Source organism: Polypterus senegalus, chromosome 5 (assembly GCF_016835505.1).
Source record: "Polypterus senegalus isolate Bchr_013 chromosome 5, ASM1683550v1, whole genome shotgun sequence".
NCBI lineage: Eukaryota > Metazoa > Chordata > Cladistia > Polypteriformes > Polypteridae > Polypterus > Polypterus senegalus.
Genome location: NC_053158.1, coordinates 136,347,195 through 136,371,507, shown reverse-complemented (window position 1 = coordinate 136,371,507; position 24,313 = coordinate 136,347,195). Strand labels below are relative to the sequence as shown.

The 24,313-nt window shown below is 39.1% G+C and overlaps 1 protein-coding gene across 1 annotated transcript in view; it reads left to right on the top strand.

Annotated features, from left to right (window-relative positions):
- LOC120529518 (adenylate cyclase type 1-like) overlaps nt 1-24,313 on the top strand; it is a 557,890-nt gene that overhangs the window by 337,134 nt on the left and 196,443 nt on the right. The window lies entirely within an intron of this gene.

Below are 24,313 nucleotides of genomic sequence, written 5' to 3'. Positions count from 1 at the left end.
CTAGACGTGTTTATAAAGCTTCCAAGACCAACCAACAGCAAGATCACAGGTACTGAAAATATAAATATATAGAGGCAGGTAGAAGCTTTCTTGCATCTTAAAATGCTGGCTTTCTAGTTCTAAAAAATTTCTTTGCATTGCAACAATAATTTAATTTTCCAATCAATGCAATCATTTTCTGTACAATTAAACAAATATATATAATATATAAAATAATTATAATTATGTTAATACAGTACCTTTAAAAAACTTATAAAAATAGCTTTTGAATGTTATGGATAACAATGACTAGCAGCACTACTAAAGAAAATATACTGTGCCTCTACTACAGTATATGCACTTAACAGAAATATTATGTATCAATGGATTAAATAGCATGCGTTGCTCTGAATGTTTTAAATCAGTCACTTCTGGGTTTGCCAAAAATTACTTTCTGCAGACTTAAATGATATTTTTAAAGTAAATCTAGTAGATTCCTTCCAACTCAATATTCCAGAACATGAATAGAAACTAAGGCAAAGTGCATTTACACAGCTGACATTGTGGATCTGTAACTACTAATTCAGCCATGTGTTACTGATGTAGATACACAGTGGTATTTCATAAGATACTGGATGAGGTATTTGGTTTATTCAGCTGTTAAAAAAAATCATTGCGCTATATCTGATCAGCCTTAATTGGGCACCAGCATTTACGTAGTTTGCTTTTCAAAAAACTATTTTTTGTTTCTCTTGAGATGAAAGTGTAAATGAATATAGCGGTCGTCTGCTTTAATGGCACAGGACTTTATAACAAATAGTATTTGGAGTTTAAAAAATTTTTTACTGGAAAATGAGTAATCTGTTGCACTCCCTGTAAGCTGTAAATGATAATACAATCTAAAGAGATTCTGGCCTTATATACCTGTAATTAGGTGTATAGGTATACCTGTATATACGGTGGATTGAGAAACTCTTCAGATCCTTACACAAGCTTTGCACAAAATCTTGTCTCTATTTTATGGCCAGGTATGAGAATTGTTTGCATCTCTCAGACTGACACAGACAACCTGACTACAGATCCCCATTGTATTGAAAAACTCATTAGACACTTCAAAAGACTTTGTAGGTTAGTTATCTTATCCAAAGATCTTGACCATACATTGTTCTTCTCTCTTGTTAATGAAACCTAGCCTGAAGGAGTCCATTAATTTTTTACATTTAAGATTTCTCACTTAAAGATTTACCAGTGTTGTTTCTTGTCCTAGTGTGTATATAAACATGGGGAACTCCTGTTTCTGTATTACATCTTACCTGAAGAAGGGGCCTGAGTTGCCTCGAAAGCTTGCATATTGTAATCTTTTTAGTTAGCCAATAAAAGGTGTAATTTTGCTTGACTTTTCACTACATTCATAAAGGCTAACACAGTACAACACCCTAGTACTAATAGCCAATGAAAAGACATAGTACAATTAAACAGATATGAATACCCTCAGTAATTGTTCCAAATAAAAATATTCAACTTTAAAATAAACAGCCTTCAAACTTGGTTTAAATGAGGAGATCAAAAGAGCTTGTTTATTATTCTCAAGGTGCAGGTACCATGGTTTGAGGTTTCCACTTCTAAATGACCTGTCTTGTACGTTAATTTAAAGCATGGATCCTCAATCACAGTCCTGGAGGGCCACAGTTGCTGCAGGTTTTTAGTCTAACCCGGTGGTTTAATTAGAAAGCAGTTCTTACCAATAATTTAATTTAATGGCTTGTTAGTGCTTTAACTCTGCCATGTCAGCTCATTCTCATATCTTGGATTTTCTTCCCCTTTCTAAGGGTATCATCTAAATGATTTGAAGTCTAAAACAGATGAGTAATTCTCAGTCCTTCACTTTCCTTCCAAGTATTTAATTGAGCCCAATAGTGCATGATAAATACACACAGGTGTAAATGGAAACAAGCTAAATGGAGAACTACTGCTCTCTTTTGTCATTTGCATGTTGTTGCTAATTAGGAGCAATTCAAAACCAAGACTACAGCTGTTTAAGACTAAAATAAGCAATAAGGGTTCAAAATCTTAACAAGCGAGACAACTAAAGTGAAGCAGAAGTGTTACGTGAGCAATAAGTGCTTCTTATTAAACATTTGGGTTGGAGCAGAAACCTGCAGCCCTCCAGGGCTGTGGTTGAGGATCCCTAAATTAAAGGAATTTTAAGCAATGACAGTAAATGTAATAAATAAAGTATTAAATGCATAGAGTACAGAAATGCAATAAAACATACAGTAGTGTGAATATGGTTATATTAGTCAATCAGAGATCCCCAGCTATGGACCACCTGAATAAGCATTGAAGTTTGAAACTTATTGATGGTAGAAGTGAGGACACTTTTAGCTTTCATGTAAGTAATTATTTATTACAGTACAGGCTGTAATTTTTTGTACAGAAATAAAAATGAGGGTAGCTTTTGTGCAGTTGTCACAACTCTCTTGGTGACCTTTACATCTTATATAATTGTGTTACAGTACCAGATGGTGATGTCACAAGAAAACAACACTTAGCATGATGAAATGAAACACGTTTAGCCATATTTTACAATACACTTGCACTTGTTCACTGGTGAGTAAAAATGTAATTGGCAATGTGTATTGTGACTGTGATGACAGAATGATGATTTTATTCCTTAATTGAAAACTTTGCCTATTGTTGGAAAGACAAAAATAAGTCATATAAGGTAGCTGAAATTTAGTAAGTGTTTTTCACAGAGAGATTTTCAAATAGAAATGTTTGAAAAACAAAACATTCTAAAAACTGTATAACTTAACTTTGAAATTAAAAGTGTTGGACGTTCGGGCAAATTTTTACAGTCCTTGCAATTACACAACAAAACACCTTTTTGACTACTGAATAGAATAAGTCAGCATGAGCAGTGAAATAATAAACTAGTATATATACAATGTTCAAATTATACCTAGGTTCTATTATTGGCAAATGAGAAATTCTGCACATAAACATCAGTCCATCACAGAGCAATGCTCTTAGGCAGTCACATCCACTCAGTATGGTGCAATTTACTGTTGCTTATTAACCTAACAGGAACAACATTACAGGACTTAATTAATTGACAGAGAAATGCTTTCTTTCGAAGTGTCTACAGTTAGAGCTGTAATTAATGAAGCATATAGAGCCACCATAAAAAAAGTTTAGAAACACCCACAAATCTGCCAATTGCTACTATTTATAGATGAAAATAGAATCAGAGATAATTTTCCTAATAAACTTAGAATGTTTGGCTCCACTTATGGATTGGGTGGTCCCCGAGGCAACACTATATCCAGCATGAAGTAGTCAGGTCAGTTTTTCAGTCAGAATTTTGTAGTCCTCCATTACCTACTGTTTTGTCTTGGTAGAGTGATATTACTCTACTTTCCCCTTTTGTATTATTAATATGTAGCCTTTGCCAGAATGCTTCATATCTCACAGACTTACCACTGTTTATAAGGTATTGTACCATATAACTTCTCCCCACCTTCCTTTCTACATCTATAACCTCAGGCAATTAGGTGTAGTAAAAGACAAGCAGGAGTTAAGTTACAGTTTAAATAATGTTTTATTGATAATATTCATGAATTATCACAAAATGGAAAGTACATTTGAATATTGGAAACCATACAACCTGAGAAATGTTAATGTGTAGTTTCAGGTGGCACACAGACTTGTTAGTTACTTAAAATGTCTCTAGGTAAGGCATCATTCGTGGTCAGCTTTCTTCAAAACAGGCCACATGCCTGTCTCAATATGGCTGCCAAGCTGTGCTCTTCACTGTGTTGTCCTTTTCAGTTCATGGTGTGTGAGATGGTCTTTCATCAGTTTGGTAAGAGAGAGAGAGAGAGAGAGAGAGAGAGAGAGAGAGAGAGAGAGAGAGAGAGAGAGGGGTAAATGAACCATGAAACATGAATGCTTCTCACTAATGTAACACTAATATTGCATTGGTTTGCCTAAGTTACAAATAAAGACATACAAAATATTTATCAAGTTGTATGCAAAATTTCACACCGAAACACCTACAGTCCCACATTTGGTAAGAGGCTTGTTGTGGCCTGATCCTCCCTGGCTTGCCCAAACTTCAGATGGCTCTTCTATACATACTGCAGTTTCTGGATTCAGTCCTTCAGTGTTCTTCTTCTCACCTTTTCAGATGCTGTTTAATTAACTTTAATTTTACTCTAACCTGCTCTTCTGATAATTTGAAAATTCCAGCTGTTCTGTAAATCATTTGTCTATACCTCTGCCTTTCTTCAGGACCAGGAACCTTGATTTTTTAGACTTGAATGTCATCCTGGCTCATCTAATCAGTTTTTCAACCCCTTCCGGATCCACCTGGCTTTAGATGGGTAATTGGCAGATCTCAGATTTGGTCTTGAACCCTCTGAACACTGATTCAGCTGATTTCACTAACTTATTCATCGCCATCCCAAACAATATCACTGAAACGGTCGTAGCCCATGATGATTCTCACCTCCATTCTGTGCTACTCTAATGTTATTGGTTATGCTGAAACTTTGAATCTGAAATCACTGTAATTCTCCTAATTTTTCATCTATGGTGGGGTCACTAAAGGTTTCTAAGACAGTGTTTCCCAACCGTTGGCCCACGGACCTCAGAATATTTTTACTACTCTGTGAAAATCAATGAATTCTCTGGTCATGTTTTTAGCAAATGTGAACATTTTTCATATAACATTTTGAATGAAAAATGTCATCATGTTCTGTTATATGTATTATGTTTACACATAACCTAACAATTAAACTTAATACACACTAGCCCCCGCAGCTCTGAGATTCGCCAATCTAATGTAAGTAAATATGGATGCTAAAAACTCCAAGGGAATCACTGCTCTCCAATCTAATGTTAGTAAATTATGGACACTGGAAACTTCACGGGGGACAATACTCCACTTCCTGCTCTGCAATTCTCTGATCTGATGTAAAACAAGATGCTCCCCCCAAAGCTTTCATATCTAATGTTAGCAAATTTTGGACACTGGAAATTCTCAGAGGGACCCTAGGCTATGATCTAATGTTGCCAAATCTGGATGCTCAAACCTCTGCTCTATTAAGAAATCAGACTTTAAAAGAAAGTACCAGCACTGGTGTTTCCATTTCAGGCACTGGTTGAACAAATTATGATATAGGCTAAATAAGGTCATATTTTCCACCTCTCCAGTTATGGTCAAAAAGGATGAAAACCACTGGCCTAGGAGGTGATGGTGGACCACTTCTTAGATACGTGCTTTGCATCCACTGAATATTTGCCGGATGAGCTGCCTTCACAGTCTGCTTGCTGCCGTCTCCCTCCTCCTCCTCCTCCTCGTTTAGTGGTGTTCAGCACTGTGCAGGGTTAGGAACCTCTTTCTCAGCATGAGATAGAGCTCTTCTGGTGGTGCCTGATCTTTTTCCCTTGCTTTGTTACACTGTTTTCAGATTTGTAAGTTTTTTTTATTGTCCTCTGGTCTCTGGTGTATGGCTGCTTGATTCTCCTTTTTCCTTGATGTCAAACCACTTCACAGCCATTCTTTATTATGATAATCCTTATAGTTTGCGGCCTACTATACCCATCCCATTTGGCTGTTACTTTCAGCACCATGTCTAGATCCTCATCAGTCTCCTGCCGTTCAGCTGTTTTGCAGGCTTGAGACCACCTGATTCTCATCTTCTCAGATTTTCTGTCTGTAGTCAATGCTTGCACCCCATGGAAGCTATAGGCTCTGTGTGGTGCTTTCTGGCCCGTCTACTCTTCTGCTTCACCAAGTATTAAACCTATGCATTGTGGAGCTTGCTCCTTATATTTTATCCATGACTAATGGATTTTTAGGCTTCTTTCCTCCTTTAAATCTTCCCACATTTTTTTAAAGAAGTTAAAATGTAGTGAATGGAACGATTATTCACTGACAAAGCAAATAATGTACCAAGTGATGTTGGGTCACTAAATACTAATGAGGTGCAACCCCAGTTGTCTTCAAAGATGGAAGTATTTGCAAAACTGCAAATGATCTTTTTAGAGCAGGTAATAAGGGTCCATCTACCATTCGTGGTAGTTAAAAAATGTACAAGAGGCAAGCAAGGTGGCTCAAAAAGAGTCTTATAAGCAGGCTTTACATGAATATGATCAAGAAATGACTTGCCAGACAAAAGAAGCTGAGACACATGAGGATACTTAGTAAAGGCATAGGAAGAATGCTGAGAGTCGCTTTCAGAGATAGAAAGCATTCACAAAAATATGAATAACGTTTTCAAAGTGGGTAATGTGGGCCCGTCTACCTTTGGTCATAGTCAAAAAGCGGACAAGAGGTGAGCAAGGTGCCTTGAAATGAAAGGTCTGAAAAGCAGGCTTTTCATGAACGCAGTCGAGAGAGACAAACAAGGGTACCTAGGAAAGGTGTAGAAGGTATAAATAAGAAAAGCCAAATATCAAATATTTATCTTCGACAGGTAGCATAGCTAATATTAAACATTATATAAACACAACAGAAATAAAATTAAAACATGAAAAATAATAAAATATTAACAAAAACAACCATACATCAGAAAATAAATATAACCTAGAGTGAAGATAAAATAGAGCCCAATAAACTTTAGCTTGCTAAAAGAAACCTTCAAATAAAAATATTTCCTTGACCTTCAAACAGTTTATGGCTTGTTTTTCTGATGTCATTTCTCAGACTTCAGCTGATAAACAGTGTTTACTATATAGACTGATTACCCAGCACGATACTCTAAAGCTGCTGTCTGCTGTGCAAAAAGCAGGCTTTATTATTGCTAAGAATATGAACAAGTAATTTCCCCTATACTGTACTGCTTATATAGCTTATTTAGCCCCTTTATAGCCATACTCTGTTTATTACCCAATATATATTCTCCTCATGAAATTTCCATATCTGTCAACAATAAAAAAAGTGTACTAGCTTTTAAAATGGAAAATTCTCTGTGATGTTTGTATATCTAATAAAATTTAAGCACATATTAATAATATAGAAAAATGTGATACAGTATATGGAAATAAACATCTTGGGTGAATATTCAAACAAATTGTTTAAATTTTAATCATATCAATTTATTCTTATTATTATTTATTGCTAACATAAAACAAATGTTCTGGTTAAATTAATTAAAATGTGTTAACATAACATCAGAGCCAGAATGTGTAATAGTTTGATCCTGTATTATAGCTTACAGTAAAGATATGATACTAGTTTATGTCTACCAAAAATGTAAATTATTGTATATTTCTTTTCTTATTTTTTGCTTTCTTTAAAGACACAAGTAAATTTATATTTATATTTGAAAAAAGAGACATTAAGTGTGACAGACCGAACTCCCATCCTGTTGCATTCTTACTTAGTGCTCAAAACTGCTAGGATGTGTTCTGGCTCACACCATCCTTGTAATGTAATAGTATGAAAAAACTGAAACAATTAGCCAAATTACAAATACAAATCAGGGGAGACCTAGTAACAGTATTTAACACTGCTGCTGTTACAGTAATTCGGTGTTCTGAGTTAAAATTATGATTTCCAGTCATTGTATGATGTGTACAAGTTTCTCTTGTGTCCATATAGACTTTCCTTTCATTGTGTTTGGATTTTTCTCACAAGTGTAAGACTACTTGACTAAGAAGGATTCTGAGCTTTTTTAAAGCTGTTTTTATATGTCCAGTAGTCAGTGACAATTACATTTTAAAAATATGGGTGTAGAAAAAATTGCTGGAGATTCTCAAATGCAGAAATTTCTGTTTTGAATTCTAGTCAGCATATGAACAGAATGAATAGATGCTGTGTAAATCTTTTCAGTATGTACATGATGGGACTCTGTCATAAGATTTTTCCCTCTTATTTATGACAGTTTTATTGTGTTAAATATTTAACACTCTTAAGAAGTGACATGTGCATTTTAAAGATGACAGATTTGCTATGCAAGTGATTCACACTACTAAGAAACTACTTTTAGGAAAATTAGTCATGACTTAAACAAATATGACAAAATCTTTAAGCAAAAAAATGAAACAATTGACTTGCTCTTTATTTGCCAGTGAGAATGAAATCAATCTTTCAAGATCACAAAAAGCTTATGAATAACAGCTCTTTATGAAAATAAATATGTCATTCAATCAGATCATCACTTTATAGGATGGCTTGGATGGTGAAGGAATGTCACAAAGCACCTTATAATAATATCACACAATAAATTGAATAACATAAGGAGATGAAAATAAAAAAAAACAATCACACAAAAACAATTTACTTTAATTGTGTGACTACTGAATTCCAAATGGAATTGTGAATATCAACCTAATTCTGACAATACGAATAACTGAAAAAATACATTTGCAACAAAGAAAAAGTTTTTCAGGCAGGGTTGAGCTAGCATTTACAGCCATATTAAAGGTAAGAGTTTGAGAGATGCAAAATAATCTACCAGAGTTCCACTGCTTTCTGTTATTATGGAAAATTAACTTTTGTGACAGGTTTTGTGTACTGAAAAGTCTTTATTATCAGCAGAGCATAACCTAGAGTGCTAAATTGTCTATAAAAAGCCAAAGGGGTATACATTCTTGAACACTACTGAGTTGCCGGTGAAAAGGAAACAAGAATCCTGTCAAATGACAGGCCTGGATATGTCAAATGAAGTGTTAATCAAGACATAAAAATGACTGTCACTGTGGTGACTGTGGTGCAGTGGGTAGCGCTGCTGCCTCGCAGTTAGGAGACCCAGGATCACTTCCCAGGTCCTCCCTGCGTGGAGTTTGCATGTTCTCCCTGTGTCTGCGTGGGTTTCCTCTGGGTGCTCCAAAGACATGCAGTTTAGGTGGATTGGCTATTTTAAATTGTCCCTAGTGTGTGCTTGGTGTCTGTGTGTGTGTGTGCCCAGCGGTGGGCTGGTGCCCTGCCTGGGGTTTATTTTCTGCCTTGCGCACTGTGTTGGCTGGGATTGGCTCCAGCTGATCCCAGTGACCCTGTAGTTAGGTTATAACAGGTTGGATAATGGATGGATGGATATGTTGGCAGTGTCAGTTTACTGTGAACTTTACATATGCTGCCTTTTACATGTACTGTGAAATAAGTGTCAACCCTGTACTTTTCATAAATGATTTAAAGTCATAGCTTTTAAATTGCACCGACATTAATGTCATTAACTGATGTAAAACATTGAAACATTAATTTTACTTAAAACCAAATGTATTTTTAAATATTGTTTACTCAAAAAAATTTGGGTTGAACACTATTCACTGTTTTCAAATACAATGGGCCAATTTAGATTTACCAATTAACCTTACTTAACGATTCTTTTGCTAGGTGGGAGGAAAACTCAGAGAGCTTGTATATTTTATACAGGCAATGCATCACACAGAACTCAGTAACCTCTGCACCTCTATGTCTCCTTGTTTTCATTTTCAAACTACAGAATTGTATTACAGTAGTCATCAAAGATACAGTTCTTCTTGACATAAACTGTTAAACCATCTGAAGTAGGTTCAATGTGAAGGATTATTTATGACAAATTTAAAAATTCACCAATAAAAAAACAAAACAAAAAAAAAATAAATAAGCAATAAAATATAATATAGGATTGGTTTTGGTTCTTCATGGTGGTTAGTGCTACTGACCTCATCAATACCCTCTATGAAGATTATTTTTTTCTTCTGTATTGTCTAGTTTTCTCCCACGTCCAAAAAGAAGATGCACAACAGGTTGGACTGTTGTGAATGTATATGCCTCATCCTGAATTGTCAAGCTATTTGCATTGGAATAAACAGTTCTGGAAAAAATGAATGAACAAATAATGTAAAAACAAAATTTTGCTGTGTATTCATTTGTAGGATGCAGAACCTAGAATCAATCATTCCCCAAATGCAGCTTTTTCAAGAATGAAACATAACTGTTCACTAATTTTGTTGTTTATTTGTATACAAGCAGTATATAAAAAGTGCATATATAGTGTTTGGTAACTATAATGTAAATAAATTGACATTAAAATATTAAATATGTTTACAGTTGAAAAGAAATTACAAGCAAAGCTGGAAAGCTTAGCACCAATTTAGTGATTAGTGAAGAACAGTGATGAGCGAACGCCACGGAATTCGATTTGCTGAGAGTTTAGCATAATCCCAGAAATGTTCAGGAACTCTGCCAAACTCCAAGAAATTCATTGAAGTCAATGAAGAAAGAGGAACTTAACTAGTTTTCAGTGGATTATAACAATGCAACGGTCTTTAACATTAGAATCCCTGAAGCCTATGAAAAACTTGCGATTCTTTTGCACCCCATCATCAGCTCCTTTGTTTTTCAAATGTGTCAAGCAGTACAGGCAGGAAGCAGCCTGCTATCCCATCCACCCACCAACATAGCTTAAGTCACATAAAACATTCTCAGAGCTCAAGTCTGTTTATTTGGGTGTGAGGTGCCTGGAGTTGTATAGGGTAAATAATATATCGTCATTTGGAATACATATATTTAATGTATTACCAAAGCCTACAAAAAAACTTGTAAACCTGGACCATTTTAAATCCCATCACACCTCTCCATCAGTGTCTTTTGTCCTATAAATGTGCCGATCAAGATGTGCCGATCAAGACAAGTAGCAAGCTGCCTAGTATTCCATCCCCCCACCACCGCAGAATGGGCACAAAGTCAGTTACCTAAAGTTGTAGAGGGAAATAATAGATTGTTATTTGGAACACATGCATATTATGTGTGTTCTGTTTCTACAACAATCTATGTAAACACATTGTTAAAACAGAAACGCTTTTCATATTTGAGTAATAAATGACAAAATGTAGACATAAACTGTATAATGTGTGAAGCCTGAAGTCCAAAGATCAAGTAAACACTTTCACAAAAGGTACAAAGATGGTACAACAACTTCCGTGGCGCAGCTGTAAGATTTGCTGATTTGTAATCAAGAGTCCCCCAGTTCTATCCTGGCTGCCTCGCAAATTTACCATTTTGAGTAGTAAGCTGCACTTATTGTTAAAATAAAAAGCCAGTGTAAATTTGTAGTACTTGTAAAATTTAGCATCTTTTTTTTTCACTTTTATTCTCTCAGTCATGCTCGCTCATGATACAAACCCCACCCCAGATCTGATGCTGTTAGTTTTTATTTGAAACTGGGAATAACTGTAGATGTGAGTGATGTTTTGAGACAATAGAACTGGAAATTCTCTGATCTGGAGGGAAAAAACTGCCACACAAACGCGGGTGTTTCATGCCTTGTTAGTATCTCATTGTCACTTGATTTTTTTCTATTCAGTTTTATTGAGTGTTCCTGCTCATGCTAAATTAGTATGCACCTTATGGTTCATGATGTCAAAGCTGCACTGACAAAAAAAAAACCAGAGACATAGGTATATATGTTGTTTGGAATAATTCATTTTATGACCTGTATAGTACATTTCGGAAAACATTGTGGCATGGATGCAACATTATTCATATTATCCATATTCATTTGCATACCATCTTGTGGTTGTAATCAGTGACTGTGTGTTTTTTTTTCCCTGATCTCCACATTTTGGTGCATGGTGGTGTTTCTTTTGTACTCCGGGACATGCAGAGGAAAGAATAGTACAGATATGCAATCATCAAATTCAAATGTTAACAGTTTCCATACTCCAAAGGGTCGTCCTTCCTACATTTACGACATGCGTACCTGTTGCAGTGTAGACACTTCTCTCTGTGCTGTGGTTCCTATTACATTGAAGGGGCACCTGACACTGACTGAGTTTGCTTTCCTGGGGGAAGCAGCTGTCTTGGAACAGAAGTTTGTCGAGGTTGCATCCTCTTTTTCTTTTTCCATTGCCTTTTCTTGTAAGAAGCGGTGATGAAGCTCCTCTGCAAGGTGAGCACTCTTCATTTTTCAGTGGACCCGTGCATGCCTTGTACAGTACATGTGTATTGATCGCCACCAGACTAAGCATGTTGTAGCACACAGCAACTGGCCACCTGTGTGTTCCTGCTCGCGCTGAATAAGCTCACGCCTTCTGGGGCATGATGTCAATGTATCACCGGAGAAAAAAAGAAAGAGACAAATATATGGGACAATTTGAAGTAATCATTTTATGACCTGAATAGTAGCAATCAGAAAATATCGTTGCACTAATGCAATATTATTTGAAAACGAACAGTATATATATATATCACTGTGATCACTGAGTTCCAGTCTTGGAGTACACATTTAACATGCTATGAAACAGTTACATATTTCTTTGATTGTTTGAAATCATGGGTCTGGGTGCATCTGGAATGTCTTTTTTGTTTCACATCTATCTGTGCAGATGCTTCACATTTTTTTCTCCCATCAAATATTAATATTTCATTATCATTGTTATTTCACAGGGCTTCCTGTATTTTCTAACTTGGAGAGGGCTCCTTTAAGTCCTGCTTTAAGTTGTAGTTGTGGTGTGTGAGGCTGATCCTCCAATTAGCTGTGAACCACCCAATCTCACTGAGATTGCACAGGTGGTGAACCAGCTGATGGGAGGAAAGGCTGCAGGGATCTGTGGTATCCGAGGTAAACTTCTCCAGGCTGGTGGTAAGCCTGTCCTCCTGGCATTGCAAGCAATCTTTGCTTCCATTTGGGAGACTGGGATCATCCCAACTGACTGGAAAATGGGACTTGTTGTGCCTAAATGGAAAGGGAAGGGTGATTGCCTGGATTGTGGCAACTACAAAAGGGATAACACTGCTCTCTGTGCCGGGTAAGGTCCTTGCTAGGGTTGTCCTCAATAAGATCGAGATCACTTGCTCACCTACCAGTGACCGGAACAGTCTGGTTTTACGCCTAAGAAGTCTACCATCGACCGCGTCCTGGCACTGAGGGTTTTAATGGAGTGCAAACACAAATATCGGCAGAGTTTCTTTGCAGCTTTTGTCGATTTTCATAAAGTGTTTGACTCAGTTGTTCGAGCTGCCCTGTGGGATATCCTAAGGGTTCGCAGGATCCCCTCAAGGTTGCTGGATATCATGGCTGGCCTATACAATGGTACTGTGCTGAGTGGAGGCAGAAACTTTGTGTTTTTCCCAGTTGATTCTGGGGTTCGTCAGGTGTGTTCTTGCTCCTACTCTGTTCAATGCTTGTATGGACTGGGTATTGGGCAAGGTCATGGAGTCCAGCAGCTAAGGGGGAATCTGTTGGTGAAGAAAGATTCACGGATCTTGACTTTGCTGATGATGCTGTGATCTTCACGGAATCAATAGAGGCTCTGATCAGGGTGCTCAAGAGACTGAGCAAGGAGTCTGAGTGTCTGGGCTTGCGAGTGTCCTGGATAAAAACCAAGATTCCAGGCCTTTAATGACCTCTTGGGTATAGCCATCAGCAGTGTGTCTGTCCTAGGAGAGAATACTGACATTGTCAAGAGGTTTACTTACCTTGGCAGTGGCATTCATGTCTCTGGTAACTCCCTCTCTGAAGTCAGTAGAATGGGATAGCATAGGGGGTCATGAGGTCACTGGTGTTCATGTGTGGTGCTCCCGATATCTATGTAAAAGGACGAAGGTCCATGTCTTTAGAGTCCTGGTGCTTCCTGTCTTGTTATATGGTTGGAAGACATGGACGCTATCCAGTGACCTGAGACAAAGACTGGACTCCTTTGGTAATGTGTCGCTCCGGAAAATCCTTGGTTACCGTTTGTTTGACTTTGTGTCGATGAGTGGTTGCTCATGGAGTTCCGAATGAGGCACATTACCTGCATTATAAGGGAGCGTCAGTTACAGCACTACGGCCATGCGGCATGTTTCACAGAGGGTGATCCAGCTCGTAAAATCCTCATTGTTGAAGACCCCGAGTAGCTGGAACAGGCCAAGGGGTTGCCCACATAACACCTGGCTATGGCAGATAGAGGGTCATTTCCGGAGGGTGGGACTGGACCGTGTGTCTGCCTCCGGGGTTTGCCAATCAGGATCCTAAGCTGTTTCATCAGGCCACACACTGCACTAGTGCATACTCCCCAACTTGACTTGACTTTACTTGGTGTGTGGTTAACTATGCATGACTAGCCATGCAGCGTTGCGTGGTAGCGAGTGAGTATTATATATACTGTCACTGGATATATAATTTTCTTATTGCGGTAGCTAATGTACCCCACAAATAAAAATGCTGCAAGTTTTTTTTGTCTGCATTTTAATTTAATTAAATGAATACTTTTATGGGTGCCCCAAGATTTTATTTTTGTGACATATGACCAACAAAATCTTAGTACAAGAAAAACATATTTTTTACTTTTTTGTGCATTTTCAAATAAAATCATGTCACTTAAAAATGTTGTTTTTTTAAATTTTTAGTCATCCTAATGCCACACAGTATGTTACAAAAATCTTGACTTGGGAGGGAAGGTGATTAGACAGAAATGACATTAGTGACTTAGTGGAATTAAATCATTTCAGCACAGAAGGCAATAAGCGAAAAGTAGATGCCATTTAGAAAAAAAAATCGTCATGTGATTTGAGTGTGCATCTGTCAACAAACCAGTGTGCTTGTGGACATTGTAAATTACGGCAGAGTCAAACTGGAATCAAACTATTTCAAGTAACACAGACTCATATCTTGACAGTCAGCAGAGTTTTTTTGCTGAGCATCATTTGTTAAAAGCCATGGCAGGGAGTAACCATTGAACAAACAGAACTGCAGAGACAAATGTAGGATAATAAGCAGCCTGAAGCTATGGAAATCTGGTGAAATGGGGTGCACTGGGATAAATGTCAATACTCCACCCAGGATGGATACTGCAAGCAGACAAGCACATAGGAAATGTATCCTTACCTCAAGTAAATAGAACCAAGAATCTGTGATATAATGTATTACTTTAAGTTTACTTTTATCATCACAAGTATGCCTCAGAAATGCAGAAGGCACTCAGACAGCTCCAGAGACAGCTAAGAAATTGGTTTTGTCCCCAGAAACAAAAAACAGATTTTAGAAAGCTGCTGTTCATGATATACATAAGCACAAAGTTGAACTTTTAAAGCAAAAGTCGTATATAGTATAAAGAACTCAAAGCTTGCAATGACCAGTGCCAATACATGTTTGGGTACTTTGCTACAATATCCATGAAAATGCCTTATTTATTGCAAAGTCATCTATATATTCCATGCAAAGGACCTTTTAAGGCAGGTATATTCAGGCTCAAAGAGGCATGGTGTATGAGTGGGCATCAGTTTCATCCCACTGGTGTAATTTAAATAACGTTTGAATGTTGGATTCATAATGTAGTTGTTGGAGACACAGACACAGAGTCCAAAGGGGTTTCTTTTCTGTAGCCACTTTCTAAATGTATCAATCCCATCAATTCCTATCTTTCCCTTTTCTTTATACTTCCCTCTTTTCCACATAACCAGTTCCAACACAGGAAACATGAAAGTAAAACTAGCTGCAACCTTACAAAACTGATTCTTCAAAATATTCAAAGAACATAGAAATATCATCAACTTATAAATTTGTGACTACCAGTATACATTTAAATGAACTTAACAATCTATGTATAAAATATAATGCTATAAATTGTTTAATGCAATTCATCATGAAAATGATATAATCTGAAGTATAAAATTTTACATTTTCAGAGAGCTGTCATAACATGAATTTAATATTAATATAAAGTATGTAGCTAAGATCAATGTGAGAGGAAGTCCGTTTAAGAAGCACTTGTTGATTATTGACTACAACTGGGTCGGGAGCGTGTAGTTTGCAAAGGATTTAACATGCTTCATTTCCAATGAAGTCTGAGAAGCTCTCTTAAATTAACAATCAATCCTAAGATGGAGTTTATAAGTTCTTTGAGTTACAGTGCATTCAGGAAATGCAGCCCTAAATACTGAGCTCTCAGTCTAGAAGCTTTCATAATTTGCTTTCTTTCCATTTAAGTTTATACTATATAAGATGTAAATCTGTAAAAGAATGATATCTTCCCCAGCAGTCCCTTTTAACCAAAAACTAATTTTGGCATTATGTGACCAGAGTAATTTTCACATTTAAAGAACTGATGAATCCAGGGGTTCTCAACTTCTGTCCTTTCTGACATATGTAGCTGCAGGATTTTATCCTAATCGACTTCGGCTTCAGTTTTATTCCTGGTGTTATTAAGGAAGCTGCTATTTTCTAGTTCCTAAGTTGCGGTGTCAATACAGAAAATTTCAAAACTGGGTTTGCTAAATTTTGTATTGGAATGTACCAAACAATTATGTATTTTACAAGGAAATAATTAGGTGTCTTTTTTTTCTTTTAATCTTTCCTTAGTCATCATGATTTTCATTCTTCTTTTCAATGTGCTCTGGATATTTAAGCTGACATTTATTAATGAGCACACTAGTGGTATTGACACTGAAGGAGCTCCAGCCTTTCAGCATTGTTTTGCGATTTGCTCTTGTTGTTTGCTTTTCTTCCTGTGAATTATTATTAGGATATAATTAAGGGAACAAACTTGACAGAAAAAAAGTTAATTGATAGAAAAATAATCAAAGAGAGTTAAGTGTTTATATCTTTAGCAAAACCAGGAGTAATGGTGTCTTAAAAATATAAATCTCATACGCACCATGTGCTTCTGAATGTAAACTAAGTGAAGGAAAAAAAGGCCAGCTAATTAAACCAGGGGCAATAAGAAGTTAAATTCAATTCCTCATTGTAAAACTGTTTGAAGCAAAAACTAAATTAACTATAGAACTTGAAAACCATTTAATTAATCCATATAATTAAAGAAATTAATTTTCTTCTGAGGTTTATTCTCCATATTAAGCTAAACAGAACTGTAATAGATATTGTCAGAGCTGGATTCTACTCACACAATAAGGAGAATTCAGACTAAAATATGCTTGACATGCTACATTTAATCGTGCATGCTTGTTTGTTGCCTTCAAAATTGAATTTTTCTTTTTAGTCTAAGCCATACTTACACCTTACACCTTTTTTGGAAGCATATCCTTTTTATTACATACAGTATGTCTCAAAGTGTAGTTTGTAGGAGTCAAGCTTCTTTAAACATTTGTATGTAAAATTCACAACCAGATTATGAAGTTTGGAGTGCGTTAGTTAAGTGCTTCTTGAGTCACAGACCACCTGCTGACAGCGTTGTTAGTGCTCAAAGTTTATAGAATCTTTGTGTTACATCATCAAACCAAATGAAGCAACAGAGTATTTGACAGAGATACAATTTATTTTTGTTATTAAAAAAAAAAGTTGAGTAAAAAACATTTGAACATTTGTAATTTTACTGAATTATTTTAAGCATACAGTACACCCAGTGAATGAATTCCTAACGTTTTTTTTCATAAATCACTGTTATGCATTTACTGAAAAACTCGAAAGGAAAATATTTGGAAAATGTGCTTTTAAATAAAAATAAACATCATAATACATGTAGGATGCTACTGTTCTTTATAGTTTATTTATTTATTTATGAAATGCCAGCATAAATTGCCAATATAATGAACTTTTGTATGAAGTGCTTTATTAGAAATTAGTTTGCAGTCACTACACGTCTAGACCTATTTTTGGAAATGTTAGCAGACAATGTGCTGCGAGGCATAACATTGTGCCACATGTAATAAATATCCACATGCTTTGAGTATTTGCTCTTGAAATAGGATGTCTACATTTTTTGGGGCCATATGAATTTGAAGAGGAAAAGGGGGAGTAGAATTTGGTGCAAAAATGGGAATTTCCTTACATTTTATTATTATGTGTATATATAAAGTTAGTCAAAGCTATAAATGCATATTGTGGTTAAAAGCATACAAGTTAAGAAGAAACTGTTCAACTTTTCCAAACCAAATTTTAACCGATATTTACTTTTTCATATATTATTTGATAAAGTATTCTTCATATATTTTGCTATGAACCTTCCATATTTGGTTATTTGTCCCCCCTGGCCATTGAACCTTACTCTTATTCGATGTTAATGTTGATTTATTTTGTTTTATAATTGTGTCTTTCATTTTTCTATTCTTTAATATGTAAAGCACTTTGAGCTACTGTTTGTATGAAAATGTGCTATATAAATAAATGTTGTTGTTGTTGTTATTTGATCAATGAAATAACATTATGAGAAATTTGAGTAATTCAGTGCTGTTTAAACTTAAATTTGCACTGGGCATGATGAGGATGAACAGGATTAGAAATGACTACATTAGAGGGTCAGCTCAAGTTGGATGGTTGGGAGACAAAGCCAGAGAGGTGAAATTGTGCTGGTTTGGTCATGTGCAGAGGAGAGATGCTGAGTATATTGGGAGAAGGATGCTAAGGATAGAGCTGCCAGGGAAGAGGAAAAGAGGAAGGCCTAAGAGAAGGTTTATGGATGTGGTGAGAGAGGACATGCAGGTGATGGGTGTAACAGAACAAGATGCAGAGGACAGAACGATATGGAAGAAGATGATCCACTGTGGCAACCCCTAATGGGAGTAGCCAAAAAAAGAAGTGTTGTTTAAATGTAATTTTGCAATATTAGGTGATGAAATGAAAGATTTTTGTGTAGATAAACATCTAAATATATAAGCATGAATGAGTCACTTAATTATAATTTAGGTTTATCACATTTAAGCATAATTATCATTAAGGAAGAATAAGTACGTAGTGTTTCAAATTAGCATGAAAGCTTGAAAACAATAAATAAAACTGCTGTATGAAGTAGGTAAACAAATGTTTTACTGGGATGTTTTAATTAAGAATTAAAAAAATAAAAACCTGAAAATGGGTGGCACTGTGGCACAGTAGTTCTCTGCCTCCTCAAAGCTCCTGGAGGCACGGTTTGAGTCATAGCCAGGGCAGTGTAGAATTTGCTTGTTGTTCTCATCTATCTGGGTTTCTCAAATGTCAAAGATAAGCAAACTCAATGTGCCTGTAGGTAGGGCTTGGCAATATACTGGGTTTTCAATATCATTTAATGCTTAAGAAAAATAATATGACAAATCTGGTATTGCGATGTTCAATACTTTTGATTTTCAACAACTTCAACTGTAGTACTAGGGTGTTGTGCCATGTTAGCCATTTATGGATGTAGAAAGATCTTGACTATACATTGTTCTCCTCTCTTGCTAAATGAATCTTAGCCTGGAGAGGTCTATTAATTTTTTACATCTAAGATGTCTTACTTAAAGGTTTTCAAACGCTGTATCTGTCCTAGTGTAAAAGCACAGGGAATTCCAGTTTCTATATTACATCTTGCCTGAAGAAGGGGCCTGAGTTGCCTCAAAAGCTTGCATATTGTAATCTTTCTAGTTAGCTAATAAAAGGTGTCATTTAGCCTGACTTCTCACAGCAACTTTTTCTGACAAATAAATTCCACAAAGCATTCATTGCTCTTTTTAAGCATGACTGGTGGTGGTAATGAGTGTCAGAAGAAAAATTGAGTGAGGATCAGAAGGGAAGAGTTTAAAATAACAACACCCCATAATGACAACATGAAAAAAGTTTACTTGAGGTTTTTGCAAATTTATTAAAAATAAAAAACTGAGAAATCACATGTACATAAGTATTCACAGCCTTTGCCATGAAGCTCAAAATTGAGCTCAGGTGCATCTTGTTTCCCCTGATCATCCTTGAGATGTTTCTGCAGCTTAATTGGAGTCCACCTGTGGTAAATTCAGCTGATTGGACATGATTTGGAAAGGCACACACCTGTCTATATAAGGTCCCACAGTTGACAGTTCATGTCAGAGCACAAACCAAGCATGAAGTCAAAGGAATTGTTTGTAGACCTCCGAGACATGATTGTCTCGAGGCACAAATCGGGGGGTATGGGCGGGGGTCGGGTTACAGAAAAATTTCTGCTGCTTTGAAGGTCCCAATGAGCACAGTGGCTTTCATCATCCAAGTGGAAGAAGTTCGAAACCACCAGAACTCTTCCTAGAGCTGGCCGGCCATCTAAACTGAGCGATCGGGGGAGACGGGCCTTAGTCAGGGAGGTGACCAAGAACCTGATGGTCACTCTGTCAGAGCTCCAGAGATCCTCTGTGGAGAGAGGAGAACCTTCCAGAAGGACAACCATCTCTGCAGCAATCCTCCAATCAGGCCTGTAAGGTAGAGTGGCCAGACGGAAGCCGCTCCTTAGTAAAAGGCACATGGCAGCCCGCCTGGAGTTTGCCAAAAGGCACCTGAAGGTCTCCCAGACCATGAGAAACAAAATTCTCTGGTCTGATGAGACCAAGATTGAACTCTTTGGTGCTAATGCCAGGCGTCACTTTTGGAGGAAACCAGGCATCGCTCATCACCAGGCCAATACCATCCCTACAGTGAAGCATGTTGGTGGCAGCATCATGCTGTGGGGATGTTTTTCAGCAGCAGAAACTGGGAGACTAGTCAGGATAAAGGGAAAGATGACTGCAGCAATGTACAGAGACATCCTGGATGAAAACCTGCTCCAGAGCGCTCTTGACCTCAGACTGGGGTGACGGTTCATCTTTCAGCAGGACAATGACCCTAAGCACACAGCCAAGATATCAAAGGAGTGGCTTCAGGACAACTCTGTGAATGTCCTTGCGTGGCCCAGCCAGAGCCCAGACTTGAATCCGATTGAACATCTCTGGAGAGATCTTAAAATCGCTGTGCACCAACACTTCCCATCCAACCTGATGGCGCTTGAGAGGTGCAAACAAAGTATTGAGCTGATAAGGCTGAATACTTATGTACATGTGATTTCTCAATTTTTTTATTTTTAATAAATATGCAAAAACCTCAAGTAAACTTGTTTCACGTTGTAAATATATTCTTTATCTGTTGTAATAAGTGGAGACCAGAGACGTGGAAAGGTTTGGGGCAGCCACCCGTTTATTACGGTTTCCCGGCTGCAAAAGTCTTTGAGGCATTGTAACAGTTGTTTACACAACAGAGTCCAAAACAGAACTGCCTGCCTAAGCAAAGGCAGTGAGCTTTATAGCACAGAGGGCGGAAATGATGTCGCCCTCTGGGCCGGAACTGGAAGTGACATCATCCTTGGGGCCGGAACCGAAGTGACCTCATTCTTGGGGCCGGAACCGAAGTGATGTGTCCTTCCTGGAAATGGCGGCTCCTGGTGGGATTTCCCGGTAAGACCTGCAGAGAACTCAGAAAGAGCGCCAGTGCACCCGCCCCTGGGCAGATGTATAAACAGTATTTCCTAAGCCCTTCAGCTGCTTCCCATGCACACGCAGTGTGACAAGACTCCCCTCAGCCCAGACCCGCCGGGTCGGGCGACCTGCACCGAGAGGTCGTGGGCCCGGAGAGGGCATCGGCGTTGGCATGAAGAGACCCCTGTCGATGAACGAAGCGATACTTGTACTGCTGCAGGTCAAGAAACCACCTCGTGACCCGTGGATTCGACTCCCTGTGAAGGGCCATCCACTTCAGAGGTGCATGATCCGTCACCAGAGTGAACACGCCACCCAAGAGGTAGTACCGCAGCTGAGTTACGCCCATTTGATCGCCAGAGCCTCTTTCTCCACCGCCGCACCTGGTCTCCCTGTCCAACAGTTTCCGCTCAGGTACATAACGGGTGTTCAACACCGCCGACGCTTTGGCTCAACACGGCACCCAAGCCTGTGTCCGGCGTCCGCCTGGAGGATAAAAGGGAGAGAGAAGTTAGGGGAGATCAAGATAGGTGCTGAAGTCAGAGCCCTTTTAAGTCACTGAATGCAGCCCCGCTTTATCAGACCATACCACCGTATTAGGAGCTCTTTTCTTTGTCAAATCGGTCAAGGGCGCCGCTCTCGAGAAGCGAGGCACAAACCGGCGGTAGTACCCGCCAAACCGAAAGGATTGGACTTGCCGCTTGGTTTTGGACGGGCCAGGCCATTATGGCTTGCAACTTGGAACACTGTGGCCTCACAGTACCCCGCCCACTAGGTAGCCCAAATATTTGGCTTCCTCAATCCAAAGAAACATTTCTTGGGGTTGATTCGAGCCCGCCTCTCCCAGTGTCCGTAATACTGCTGTGACCTGCTGTATGTGTTCCTTCCAGGTGCTGGAATAGATGACACGCCATCCAGATAGGCAGCACAGAACGAGTTATGGGGCCGGAGCACTTTGTCCACCAGACGCTGAAAAGTCGCAGGGCGTGTAACCCGAATGGAAGGACACGATACTGCCAGTGTCCGCTAGGAGTGCTAAACGCGTTTTTCCTTCGGACTCGCTAAAGGAACCTGCCAGTACCCCTTTGTCATGTCAAGTGTAGTCAAGAATTTGGCTGGTCCCAGTCTCGAGGAGGTCATCCACGCGAGGCATGGGATAAGCATCAATCTGGAAACTTGGTTAAGCCGACGGAAGTCATTGCAAAACCTCCAACTGCCGCCAGGCTTAGCAATCAAGACGATGGGACTGGACCAGGGACTACTACTTTCCTCGATTACTCCTAGTGCCAGCATTCGCTTGATTTCCAGTTCCACTTCTACTTTCTTTGCCTCCGGGAGTCTGTAGGGTCGCTCACGGACGATCACCCCCGTCAGTCAATATGTCATGCGCAATCAGAGAGGTCCGACCGGTTTTCACTTACCACCTCTGGGACAGAGCGGATAGCTGCTTCGAGCTCTTGTTTCTGCCTGGGGATAGCTGCTCACAAATTAAGGGAACTTACTTCAGCAAGAGAGAGCAGGGCTGTCCGGAGGAGGGATCGACCCTCTCCTTCCACGGTTTCAGCAGGTTTACATGATATATTCGCCAGCTGGTCGGCGATTGGGCTGTTTCACCAAATAGTCAACCAATCCCTTCCTTTCCTTAATTTCAGAGGGGCCTAGCCAATGGGCGAGCAGTTTAGAGTGAGAAGTTGGTACCAATACCATGACGCGATCCCCGTTGGAACTCCCGGAGAGTCGTGCCACGGTCATAAAGGCGGCCTGTGCTGATTGCGCCTCCTCTATATGACTTTTAGAATCGGTCTTATTGCATCAAATCTACCGCAATTGGGCGATATATTCCAAAATATTAGTGGAGGGCTGTGCCTCCCCTTCCCAGCCCTCTTTAAAATATCCAATAAACCCCGGGGTTGTCTTCCGTACAGTAATTCAAATGGAGAGAACCCCGTAGAGGCTTGAGGAACTTCCCGATATGCAAAGAGGACAAGGGGGAGGAGTTGGTCCCAATCCCTCCCATCCTTGCTGACTACCTTACGTAGCATTTGCTTGAGAGTTTGATTAAATCTCTCCACTAGGCCATCGGTTTGAGGATGATACACCGAGGTCTTTAAATGCTTTATTTTCAGTAACTTGGCAGTCTCCTTGAACGCTTCCGAGGTAAAAGGCGTTCCTTGGTCCGTCAGGACTTCTAGGAATGCCTACCGCGAAAAGACTCCTACTAGTTCCCGTGCAATATTTTTGTGGTAGCCGAGCAACGGAACGGCTTCAGGGAATCGGGTAGCATAATCCACGAGGACGAGTATATATTTATATCCTCGGCTGAGGGTTCTAGGGTCCTACTATGTCAACCCCAATCCTATCAAAGGGAACGCCAATAAGGGGAAGGGGAACCAGAGGAGCACGGTCCTCCTAGGAATTTGCCGCAGTTGACATTCCGGACAGGAAATGCAAAAGCGCTAACCTCCTCATTAATCCCCGCCAGAAAAACGGAGCTTAATTCGCTCTAATGTTTTATCGGAGCCGAGATGGCCTCCAAGAAGGTGGGAGTGTGCTAACTCGCAAACCTGCCGCCGTAGGTCCGCTGGATTAGCAACAACTTCCGACCTTCCCTCATGTTCAGCGACCCGATACAACAAATCATTATCAACGACAAAGTGAGGTCCCTGTGGCATGGGCAAATGCGCGCTGGCGCTAACGAGAACCACTGCATTCTTTATGTGTTTCAGAGAGTCGCCATTCCACTGTTCTCTTGAAAGAAGCCGGCGTCGCTCTAAACTGAAAGTGCAACTCAGAGAGCGGGTCCGGTCTGACCTCAAGGGGCGGAGATTCCTCCTCGCTGCCGGGCGCTTAGTGGATGACGTAGTAGCCCGCGACGGTCCGGGAGTGTCTTCGTCACTCTCTTGGCCTACCGCCCCACTCCCTGTCGGCTGATTACACGGTGTGGAAGCAACTTGAGATGAATCGTTGTCATCTATAACGAGGCCATAAGTTTTTCGGGGAATGCTTTCTAAACTACCGCGTTACTATCAGACCAGTCTCGCCCGAGGATTACGGGAAACGGAGGATCCGGATGCACCGCCACGGTAAGCTGTCGAAGGGTTCCTCCGAGACATACGTAACACCGGGCGGTATTGTATGTGCGGATATCTCCGTATACATTTTAGACTGGTCTCTTTTTAATCCACTGTTGCGGTAGAATAAAACGGCGAGCAACGACAGACACGCTACTGCCGGAATCGAACAGCGCTGTTATCTTATGTC